The sequence below is a fragment of the Ursus maritimus genome, unplaced genomic scaffold (genome assembly GCF_017311325.1).
Source record: "Ursus maritimus isolate PB19 unplaced genomic scaffold, ASM1731132v1 scaffold_33, whole genome shotgun sequence".
Taxonomy (NCBI): Eukaryota; Metazoa; Chordata; class Mammalia; order Carnivora; family Ursidae; genus Ursus; species Ursus maritimus.
Genome location: NW_024425897.1, coordinates 25169123 through 25179650, shown reverse-complemented (window position 1 = coordinate 25179650; position 10528 = coordinate 25169123). Strand labels below are relative to the sequence as shown.

Sequence of the window (10528 nt, the reverse complement as noted above, 5' to 3'; positions counted from 1 at the left end):
CAGTAGCTACTCAATGCGTGCACGTTACCGGCATGAGTCGCTTAGGAGTCGCTGAATACACAGCCAGTTGCAAAACCCTTCTTAGAAATCACTGCCTTAATCCAGTTAAGCAATGGTCAGAGGATCTGAGTAGACACTTCTCCGAAGACATCCAGATGGCTAACAGACACATGAAAAGATGCTCAACATCACTTATCATCAGAGAAACACAAAACCACAATGAGATATCGCCTCACACCTGTCAGAACGGCTAAAATTAATCAGAGAAACAATAGGTGTTGGTGAGGATGCGGAGAAAGGGGAGCCCTTTGCACTGTTGGTGGGGATGCAAACTGGTGCAGCCACTCTGGAAAACAGCAGTTTCCTCAAAATTTCAAAATAGAACTACCCCACAATCCAGCAATTGCCTACTAGGTATTTACACAAAGGATACAAAAATACAGACTTAAAGGCATATATGCACCCCAATGTTTCTAGCAGCATTGTCAACATTAGCCAAACTATGGAGAAAGCCCAAATGTCCACCGACCGAGGAATGGATAAAGAAGATGTGTATATACAATGGAATATTGCTCAGCCATCAAAAAGAATGAAGTCTTGCCATTTGCAACGACATGGATGGAGATAGAGTGTATTATGTTAAGTGAAATAAGTCAGAGAAAGACAAATACCACATGATCTCACTCATACGTGGAATTTAAGAAAGAAAACGGATGAACATATGGGAACGGTGGGAAGGAGAGAGGGAAACAAACCAGAAGAGATTCTTAACAATAGAGAACAAACACGGTAGATGGAGGGAGGTGGGTGGGGGATGGGGTAGACGGGGAATGGGCATTTAGGAGGGCACACTTTATGATGAGCATTGGGTGCTAAATGTAAGTGATAAATCACTGAATTCTACTTCTGAAGCCAATATTGCACTGTATGTTAACTAAAATTTAAAGAGGAAAGGGAAAAGAAATCACTGCCTAACGGCTCGAATAACTAGGAGTGTAAAAACGCAGATTACTGGGCCCACCTCTGACTGTTGAACCGGACTCTCCAAGAGGGGGGGAGTTACCCGAGCATCCGCATATGGGACCAGGCCAGGGACGTTTCCTAGCGCTGCCCTGTCCATGGGAGCTCATTTCTGAGACCCAGTAATTGGTAGCATCTGGGTCCTCCTCCCTGCTTTGCCCTCCCCTGGTGCGATTTTAAGCAAAAAAAAAAAAAAAAAAAAGTTAAAAAGTGGAGATGCCGGGGATTGAACCCGGGGCCTCATACATGCAAAGCATGCGCTCTACCACTGAGCTACATCCCCTTGTTGCGAGCTCGGCTTTCTGGGAATAGGGATATCAGAATCCGCATCTTCATCCCTTTTGCACGTTTCTTCCTTCCCGGAGGTTCAGTATCTTCGATCCCCAGAGGCCTCTTTGCGCCCTAGAAGCCCACCGGCCAGGGGCGCCGGGCGCTTCACCTGCAAAAGCCCAGGCAGGAGCGGACAGGTGCGGTGGCCGGAGAGCGCTATGTCTATATGAAGCGAACCAGAAAGGCCCCAGCATGGTTCGTCCTCGTTAGTATAGTGGTGAGTATCCCCGCCTGTCACGCGGGAGACCGGGGTTCGATTCCCCGACGGGGAGACTAGGCAATCGTTTTAACATTACAACGGGTTTTCCTGACATTCCCTCTTAGGCGTTACAGAAGCGGCTTATGCGGAGGGTACTCAAGAGATTGCCTCCTAAGTATAAAATATGTGTATATTGTGAGTGTCTTCCGGTTCTGATGGGCCTCACAGTAGCAACGGTAGATTACAATTATATAGCTCTCACCATGCAGCGGGCGGTAATGATACGCCCTTTACAGGTGTGCACTCCTGTGAGGGGGCAGGGGCTATCTGGTCCTGTTAGGCACGTGAGGAAGCGCAGGCAGAGAGCAGCTCTGAAACTTGCCCAAGGTTGCATCATTCACAGTCTGCTCGGGCCGCTGGTTACCTCCGGAAGTGAGGACTAGCTTAGGTGGGAACGACTCTCACCGTCCATTCTTTGCACTGTCTGAATTTTATTTTTCTCCCTCCCTCCCTTTCTTCCTTTCCTCCCTCCCTTCCTTTTTCTCTTCTTTCCTTCCTTTCTTCCTTACTCGATTTTTACTGATTTTACTGATTTTACTTCCGTACTCGATTTTTGCTTACGGATACACTTAAATGGTTTCTAAAGAATGGTTTTTAAAGAACTACAGGGGTAGGCGTTGCACGGCATTGTGACTATACTGAATGCCACCAAATTATTTACTTTGAAATGGTTATTTTTATATTTTGTGAATATCACCTCAATTTTAAAAAAATCTTACTTAGCAAAAGATCAAGACTTGTTTGGGGAAGAAAGGAATGGAAAGGGCGGGTGGGAGTGTAAATGGCTTCAACCCATTCAGAAAGCGCCTGGAAAGCTGTGTATTCCGCCATCTCACTTGATCCCATGCATGAAATTTTGCCTTTAGGAAAGGATGCAAAAGAAAAAGCCTACATACGAACAACCTCGGTTTATTTCGCTTCTTAGCATTGTTATTATACTGAATATCTGGTCAGTGTGTTTGTGGCTGGGCCAGAGGGTCATTAGGAGCTTAGCAAACACTTATTAAATGACTTCACATCATGAAGCCTCCCCACTCCACAAGCTCTCCAGACATCACTCCCCCTCCATTTCCCAAAAGGTGGGGAAGCAGAGAGCGCCAATCCTGGACGCCAGCCTGTTGATTCCTTCATGCCTTGAAGCTGAGCAGTTGCCGTGGATCTGGCGGCCATGCTGGAGGCCAGATCTGAGTCACTCACTGCCCCCAAGGAAAGTCACAATCCGGCCACTGTGTCCTCCACACGCCTTGGCTGGTCAGCATCCCTGTCACACCTTAGGCTGCTTGAGGAGTTACACCCAAAGGGTGACCTTGTTCCTATCACAAGGAAGGGGCTTGAGAAAGTGGAGTTCTGAGCCAGGTACAGTTCGTTCACTTGTTCGTTCACTTGTTCGTTCACTTGTTCATTCACTTGTTCATTAACTCAACGGATATTTATTAAGCACCTCCTACGTGCCAGGCACCGTTCTAGACTTTGAAGGATACAGAATTGACCCTCAGGGGTCGGTCATTTTAGCTGGGGAGACAGAGAACGGACAAGGGAAAACAATACCTAAGCTAACAGTAAGCAGTAAGGGGCTGGGGTCGTGTTGGGAGGCGTGATCGGGGAGTTCGTCTGGGAGGAGGTGACCCTGAAGGACGAGAAGGAGTAGGTGCCAGCGAGCCTGGCAGGCGTGGGTCCCTGCTGGTTCTGCGCTCCTGCATCAACCGCCCCCCCGCCCCCGGCGGAGGACGCAGGGCTGGCAGTACCACCAGGAGGAGCGAAGCAGAGCGCAGCAACACCAGCAGCCGAAATAGCTCAGTTGGGAGAGCGTTAGACTGAAGATCTAAAGGTCCCTGGTTCGATCCCGGGTTTCGGCAGTTCCGTTTTTTTCCCCCAGATGAAAGGGGGCTAAAAAAATACAACGCCGGAAGAGACGTAGTCAATTCTTTCCAATCAGTTAATGGGTTTCAGTTTATTTAAAAAAGCTCGGAGCGGTATCCATGGGAAACCGGAGCGGAGGGAAACTTTTTGGCAATCCAGGGAACTCCAACAAGGCTGTGTTTTTCTTGACTCCTTTTCTCCCATTTTGTAAACGCGTATTAATCTCTGTGACATGTTTGCTGATATCTGCTCGTTAATTTTGGCTTCCTGTTTATTAATTTCTGCTCCCCGAATCCTGGCGACTGAATCAAGGATGGAGCCAGGAACAGGCTCGCTAAGATGAAGTTAAATCGAGGGGGACTTTTGTTTTTCGGTTTTGAAGAAAAAAGAATAAAACGTGAAGCCCTTTGATGTGTGTTCGTACGCAGCGGAACTTGAATGTGCCTTAAAAAGAGTACCTGAAGGGCTCGAGACGGAGCTGGTCCTCGTTAGTATAGTGGTGAGTATCCCCGCCTGTCACGCGGGAGACCGGGGTTCGATTCCCCGACGGGGAGGCTACGAAGTACCTTTTATCCTCCATTCATATATTTCCCATTTCTCTCCCAGACCAAATTCTTCCACTTTTGTAGAAACTCCTTACTCTGGGAAAATCAACTTGACTGGCCGGCGGGATTCGGCCTGGAGGGCCTGGAGGGCCTGGTGGCCATCAAGGTCCAGTTTCCTAGTGTCACATGGTTACGGGAAAGACCAACTTCTCGCAGTGCGGCGGTATTTCCCACCTCCTGCAAGCCCACAGTGGCTGTGAAGTGGTCGGTTTGGACGGTGCTGTCCCCGAACAAGACTGCCAACTTCCAAGGCCAGGAAATGCTCCTTTTGCTGCAAATAATTCCATCCTTTCGTATCTTGCTCAGGGCCCAGGCTGGCCCTTAAAAATAGCTTATGGATTTGAGACAGAAGGTAGGGGGATGCTACACTGAAACGTCTTCTTGTCTTAACTCCTTTGCAGACTCCTTCCTGAGTAGCTATCAGCCTTCTCGGGCTCCTACTCTTTCATTTGTTTGTCTGGGGTTTTGTCTTTGTTTTTTCCCCACATTCATTCTGCAAATATTTACCAAACACTTATTAGGTGCCAGGCACTGTTCTAGGCACTGAGGCTGTAGCAGGAACAGAAGTGGACCGGCCCCTTCTGGCACAGACAATAAACAAATACTATAAAAACAGGCTCCCAGGGTGGTAAATGCTGTGAAAAGAAAAAACAAATGGGAGGGTGTACTAGGGAGTGTGTAAGAATGGGCAGGCCCGATTAGTGAGGTGTCCAGGAAGGTCCTACTAAAGTCGTGGATAATGAGAAGGAGCCACTCACCAGGAGATTCTAGGAGCACCCCTGCTGGCAGAGGAAAGGGCGAGTGCAAAGTCCCTGAGGTGCAAAGGAGGGCGTATTCCTGCAGAACAGCAAGGAGGCAGGTGTGCCCAAAGGAGGGGGAGAGAAGGAAGGGATGAGGTCAGAGAAGTGGATCAGAGTGCCTTAAAGGCCAGACTAAGGAGTTTGGATTCGACTTTAGGGTTTTCTGCAGAGAGGAAACACAATCGGGTTTGTCTTGAGCAGAGTAGTGTGGCAAGAGAGTAATCAGGGGCACCTGCTGAACCGAACGCAATCCCTTAGCTCGCTCCCAAACCACGTCCAAAACACCACCTATGGTGCCATCACCCCGAGCTGGGCCAAGGTCTCTCCCCACCAGAGTGCGCATAATAACAACAGCATTTACCACCCTGGGAAGCCACGCTCCGGCCAGACCTTGAACCAGGCGCCGTTCTACACGTTCTGTGCATAGCTGTTCAATGGCCTCACCCCTCCGGGGGAGTAGGCACTCCTCAGATGGCTATTTTATGAACGAGGCCCACAGAGGTAAGGATGTGAAATCACAGATGCGCGTCTGGTGTCCTGGGCTCCAGCTCAGTGAGGCCTTTACCCCAGAAGGGTGTCAGGCATCAGCGGGCTGTAAGGGAGCTGACTGGGGGACCGAGGTGGCAGGACAGGTCGGGGTGTGTTCTCCCCATCAGAGTAAGTGACTTGTTTCCTGCCAGGAAATCTCAAGTGCTGGTGGAAAGAGGTGACACCCCCGCTTCCTGCCCTCTCCTTGCCTTCGCCGTTCCTTCACCCCGGAGTGGCCCCCTGAGGACTTGGAGGACGCAACATATTCTCTCCCCTGCGGTGCTTCCTAAGCACTCTGCACAACTGTGCGAAGTGACGGTTAAAAAGGGTTCTTTTCAGTGGGCTGTGCAAAGCGATCCCTCCCTCAAAGCCATGATTCTGGAGCTGGATCTGTTTCTTTTTAATTTGCTTATTTTTATATAAGAAGAGTTGGGGGGGCAGGTCTGCAAACCTCAAACATACTGAAGGTCGGGATTTTTTTAATTAAGTTTTTGAATTCCAGTTAGTTAACTTACAGTGTTATATTAGCGTCAGGTGTACGATACAGAGATTCAACACTTCCATACACCACCCAGTGCTCATCCTGACAGGGGCGCTCCTTAGTCCCCATGACTTGTTTCACCCTGGAATGGCTTTAGAGGACAGGGAACCAGACATTTCTGGATGGAGGTGCAATCAGGGCAACACCCTTGTTTATTGGAAAGAAACTCATTTTCCTTCCCTTCTTTTCTGTGATGAGCAACATTAAAAATAGGTCCATTTGCCTTTGCTCCGTAGTCCTGATATCAGCTAGAGTTTCAGCTGTAAGGCTATACAGAACAGGCCTATTTGGAAAGATTTATGTTGGTTTGCTTATCCTAGACCCCAACACACATTTAATTATACAAAATTTTAATTCAGGAAAACAAGAAAACAAAATCTTCTAAGTATCGAGTATAGCAAAGAATTTCGGAAAGCAAAGCAAAAGGGGAGGGGGATGTAGCTCAGTGGTAGAGCGCATGCTTTGCATGTATGAGGTCCCGGGTTCGATCCCCGGCATCTCCACCACGTTTTTTTCATTTGTTTTTTCTGATTCTTATTTTCTGCTCCTGTTCTTCATCGTTAAAGCGACATATATGTGATTATCACTCCTCCAGTCACTCCTTGGAGGTGGGATTTTCACGATAGGCGCGATCCTCCGTTTCTGAAACCCGTAACACTCCTGATGTACTTTTGTTGGCAGAGGCTAAGGGGAGCTGTTAGCAGAAAAATGTAAAGGCGAAGATCATCTGATGACTAAAACCACAGCCCGGGTGAGGAAGATCAACTGGGGAAGTCACGGACCTGTTCCTGGTATTGTGACTGCAGTGAAAGGCCCCCAGCACTCGTGACTGATTCCTCGCCATCAGAGGGCAAGTATGGAAAGTCTGACTGTGTTGGCCCTTGCCCTTTATTTGTGCTGTTAATAACCAACCAGTTTGGGAGTGACCCAAAAGGAAACCAGCATTCCTGGCAGGCAGGATTTTGCTTCCTGCATCAGTGACAGGTCACAAATCGAATGAATGAATGAATGAATGAATGAATGAATGGCTTTGATGCACATACTGTTCACGTTTATATTTATACACGATTTGTATTTTATCATTAAAGATCAAAGATGTATTTTATTGAAAGAAGAGATTCTGTTGCATTCTGCGGGTTCAGTTCTTTGCCTGCAGTAATAATGAATTCCTCACCCATCAAATCCTGTTTCTCATGTGACTTGACCTCATATTTGAAAGCATAAAAACTTCTCATCTTAGATCTGGAGGGATGTGACTCTCTGCACAGCGTTCCCTTTTGAGATGAAACTGAAATTTGTGAGATGACTCACCCGCTGGGTGGTGGCGTTTTGGTGACAGCTCCTGTTGCGAATGAGCTTCTGTGAAGGTTATTTCTCTCCAAATGTCAACCAGGTTTTAAGGGAACAAAATGTCGAGGTAATTTCTAAAGTTATCAGGCCTCACCCAAAACTAACTATATGCTTCTGTTTTTACTTTGTATCTTATAATTAAATATTTCTAATAGCACACTGACAAGGAAAAAAAATACCATGGGGTGTGTTGGGGAATGTAGCTGCCTAGAAAAGAGGTAGTGAATCTTTGAAAAATATGTCTTTTTCAACTATTACATTTTATTTTACACTTAAAAAAACAAAACTTATTATATGACATCACTAGAGTAGTCAAATTCAGAGAGACAGAAAGTAGAAGAGAGAGTGGATGCCAGGCACTGGGGCAAGGGGAAATGGGGAAATTTTTTTTTTTTAAGATTTTATTTATTTATTTATTTATTTGAGAGAGAGAGAGAGAGAAAGAGAGAGGATCTCGAGCCGACTCCATGCTGATTGTACAGCCCGCTTTGGGGCTTGATTCCAGGACCCCTGGATCACAGCCTGAGCCAAGATCAAGAGTCCAGCAGAGGGAGAGGGGCTCTCTCTCAGGACCCTGGGATCATGACCTGAGCCAGAGGCAGACGCTTAACCTACTGAGCCACCCAGGTGCCCCCTCCCCCAGAGAGCTTTTTTTAATGGGCACAGAGGGTCAAGTTTGCAAGATGAAAGAATTCTGGAGATGGGTGTTGGTGACGGTTGCAGAACAATATGAATATTGAGGGTAGCAGGATATGACAGCACCAAATATACCACTTTGATATTACTTTGAGCTGAAATTACTTGAAAAATAGCAGATAGGGCAAGAGGCTGTCTGTGAACTCTCCTTACGTCCTAAACGCAGATCCTTCCAATGGGCTCAGCCATTGTAGACCCCCTCTCTGGAGTTTCACCAACCAAGGAAGGCTGGCTCCTGTCACAAGACAGGAGACTAGAAGTAATGCTGTAGGAAAGACGTTAGGGTTCAAAGCCAACGGCCAAGAACGAATTTTTGAGACATCTTTGGTGCAAAAAGGTGATTTTATTCAAGCACAGGGACAGGACCAGTGGGGAGAAAGAGCTGCACTGGGGTCATGAGGAGTGACCCGTTGTATACTTTCAAGCTGGGAGGGGGTTAAGGACAGCATAAGTCTCTAAGGAATTTGGAAGCAAGGTTTCCAGGACCTTGAGGGGGCTAGCTAGTGTTGGGAAAAGGTCATTTATTACTGTTTAATAAAACCTGAGTCATGAGACCCCTCAGATGTATGTATATCAGTGGGTCATATGCTTGGGGGATGATTGCCAACATGTATCTTGGGGACTTAGAGATAAAGGAAATTTCTAAAGGAATTTTTATATGTTAAAGTAGACTCACAGCATCCTGGGGGTCGGGCTAGGATGGTCCTTTGCCCTTAGCAAAGTAGTAACATCGAGGCTGTTGAGTCCCTAGAGGAAGGTCACTCTGCCTGTTTCAAGGACTCGTCAATGGGCTGTAGGTAGTAAAGAAATTTAATAATTTTTCTTCTGCCTTTGTTTCCCATGTCAGTAAGACACTAAACTGTCACAAACTATCCTACCTCCCATCTATTCTATTCATCTTCCCTAAAAACATTTACTCCCCACTGAAAGGCCTGTATCCCCCTTCTCTTTCTCTATTAAGATGGTCTTTAAGCCTAAATTCTAAAACCACCTCTGAGTTATTCATTTTCCTCTGGGTATTTCCCATGTTTACATGAACTATACATGTTCATAAACTTCTCGGCTTTTTTTTCCCCCTCTCTCTCTCTTGTTAATCTGTCTTTCATTACAGAGGTCTTAGCTAAGAACTGAGGGTAAAGGGAAAATTATCCCCCTCCCCCCACAGTATACCTAACACGACTGAACTGTAGGCTTAAAAATGGTTAAGATGGTAAATTTTGTTATGCGTATATTGTGCCATAACTTAAAAACAACGAATTAAGAACAAAACCAATCCCCTGTAGACTAGCTTACTTCTCAATCTTCCTGAAGGAGGCAAATTTGGGGACTGGAACTGAAGTCTGATTTTCTGCCTGGTGGGGGATGAAACCGGTTATCTGGTTATTTTTACACTGGAGCAGCCTGGGCCCTGCTACACAATGCAAATGCACTCACGTAAACAGGAAAAAGAAGAGTCCCTTGGGCTTTCTTTGCCCCCTAAGCTGCAGATACCTTTGACTACCTTTTATGGTTATATAACCAATGACAAAGCAAGGCAAATGTTTCCCAGCCAGCTCTTGATTTCACTCTTTCTCTTGGGCGGGGGGGCGGGGAACGTTTGCAGATCATTGGCTCTTGGACTTTCTCATGATGCTGAGTTAAGTCCCATACATGGTAGTGACCTTCAGGGGAACCAAATTCTTTAGGGAAGGAAGAAAGGCAGGCAGACAAACAGGAACCAGTCCACCAGCCCCCCCCACACCCCCACAGCAGCCCGACACCCAGGCCCTTTGTGAGCTCAGCCCATCACGTGCTCACTGCTGCCCGCCAATCCCGCCGTGTTGCTGGGCCTCTGTCACTCTTCCGTTGGTGCCGGCTCTGAGGCAGTCTCTTCTGGGGCGCTTGCAAAGGCCGGATCTGTGGGTGGAAGGAACTGAAAATGGATCCAGTGACTCACCCTGCATCTCGCACATTCTAGCACATTACATTCTAGGTCAGGGGATTTTAGGTTTCAGGGACGTGACTTGATACCCAATTCCTGGGTCCAAGTGGGACATGTAGGTTTTGGGAGGCCTTCTCAGCAAATAGAAAAGCAGCTGTAACGAGGACAACAAAATTCCTCTGTAGGGCTGGGTTTCTCAACCTCCTTGGCGTTGCCGACATTTGGGGCTGGGTGATTGTGTCGTCGGGGATGTGCAACAGCATCTCAGGCCTCTATTACCAAATGCCAATGGCACTTCCTCCTCCCCACTAACACCACAGCTGGGACAACCAAAAATGGTCTCCAGACATTGCCAAAGTCCACTGAGGGGCCAAGTCACTCCTTGGTTGAGAATCACTGTTCTAGAGAAAGACCACGGCCACTTGTCTCACTTTCTTTTCCCCTCCCTGTCACCTTAGTGCTCTTGGACAAATGTTTACTTCTATTTGCTCTCACACAACCCATTGTTGGACTTAGGAATGCAGGGATGTTTCAGAGCATTTTTTGTTTTCCCTGCTGGGGACAACATCAGTGTTCTCATCTTATAAGAATGTTTTCTCCTTGAAGATAATCCTGGAC

General features: G+C 47.1%; 1 long non-coding RNA gene and 5 other non-coding genes across 7 annotated transcripts; 5 read left to right on the top strand and 1 right to left on the bottom strand.

The window, feature by feature from the left end:
- Positions 1 to 1231: 1231 nt before the first annotated feature.
- Positions 1232 to 1303, bottom strand: TRNAA-UGC. Its single transcript has one exon. It is a non-coding gene; the product is annotated as a tRNA-Ala (tRNA).
- A 247-nt stretch (positions 1304 to 1550) lies between these two features.
- Positions 1551 to 1622, top strand: TRNAD-GUC. The gene has a single exon. It is a non-coding gene; the product is annotated as a tRNA-Asp (tRNA).
- Positions 1623 to 3392: 1770 nt separating this feature from the next.
- On the top strand, positions 3393 to 3465 carry TRNAF-GAA. The gene has a single exon. It is a non-coding gene; the product is annotated as a tRNA-Phe (tRNA).
- Positions 3466 to 3544: 79 nt separating this feature from the next.
- Positions 3545 to 7043, top strand: LOC103661120. 2 transcript variants are annotated; one of them, XR_567971.2, is made up of 3 exons: positions 3545 to 3968; positions 4076 to 4426; positions 6625 to 7043. It is a non-coding gene; the product is annotated as an uncharacterized LOC103661120 (long non-coding RNA). The 2 variants fall into 2 exon arrangements; XR_567970.2 differs by lacking the exon at positions 4076 to 4426.
- TRNAD-GUC lies at positions 3952 to 4023 on the top strand. The gene has a single exon. It is a non-coding gene; the product is annotated as a tRNA-Asp (tRNA).
- Positions 6375 to 6446, top strand: TRNAA-UGC. Its single transcript has one exon. It is a non-coding gene; the product is annotated as a tRNA-Ala (tRNA).
- Positions 7044 to 10528: the final 3485 nt, after the last annotated feature.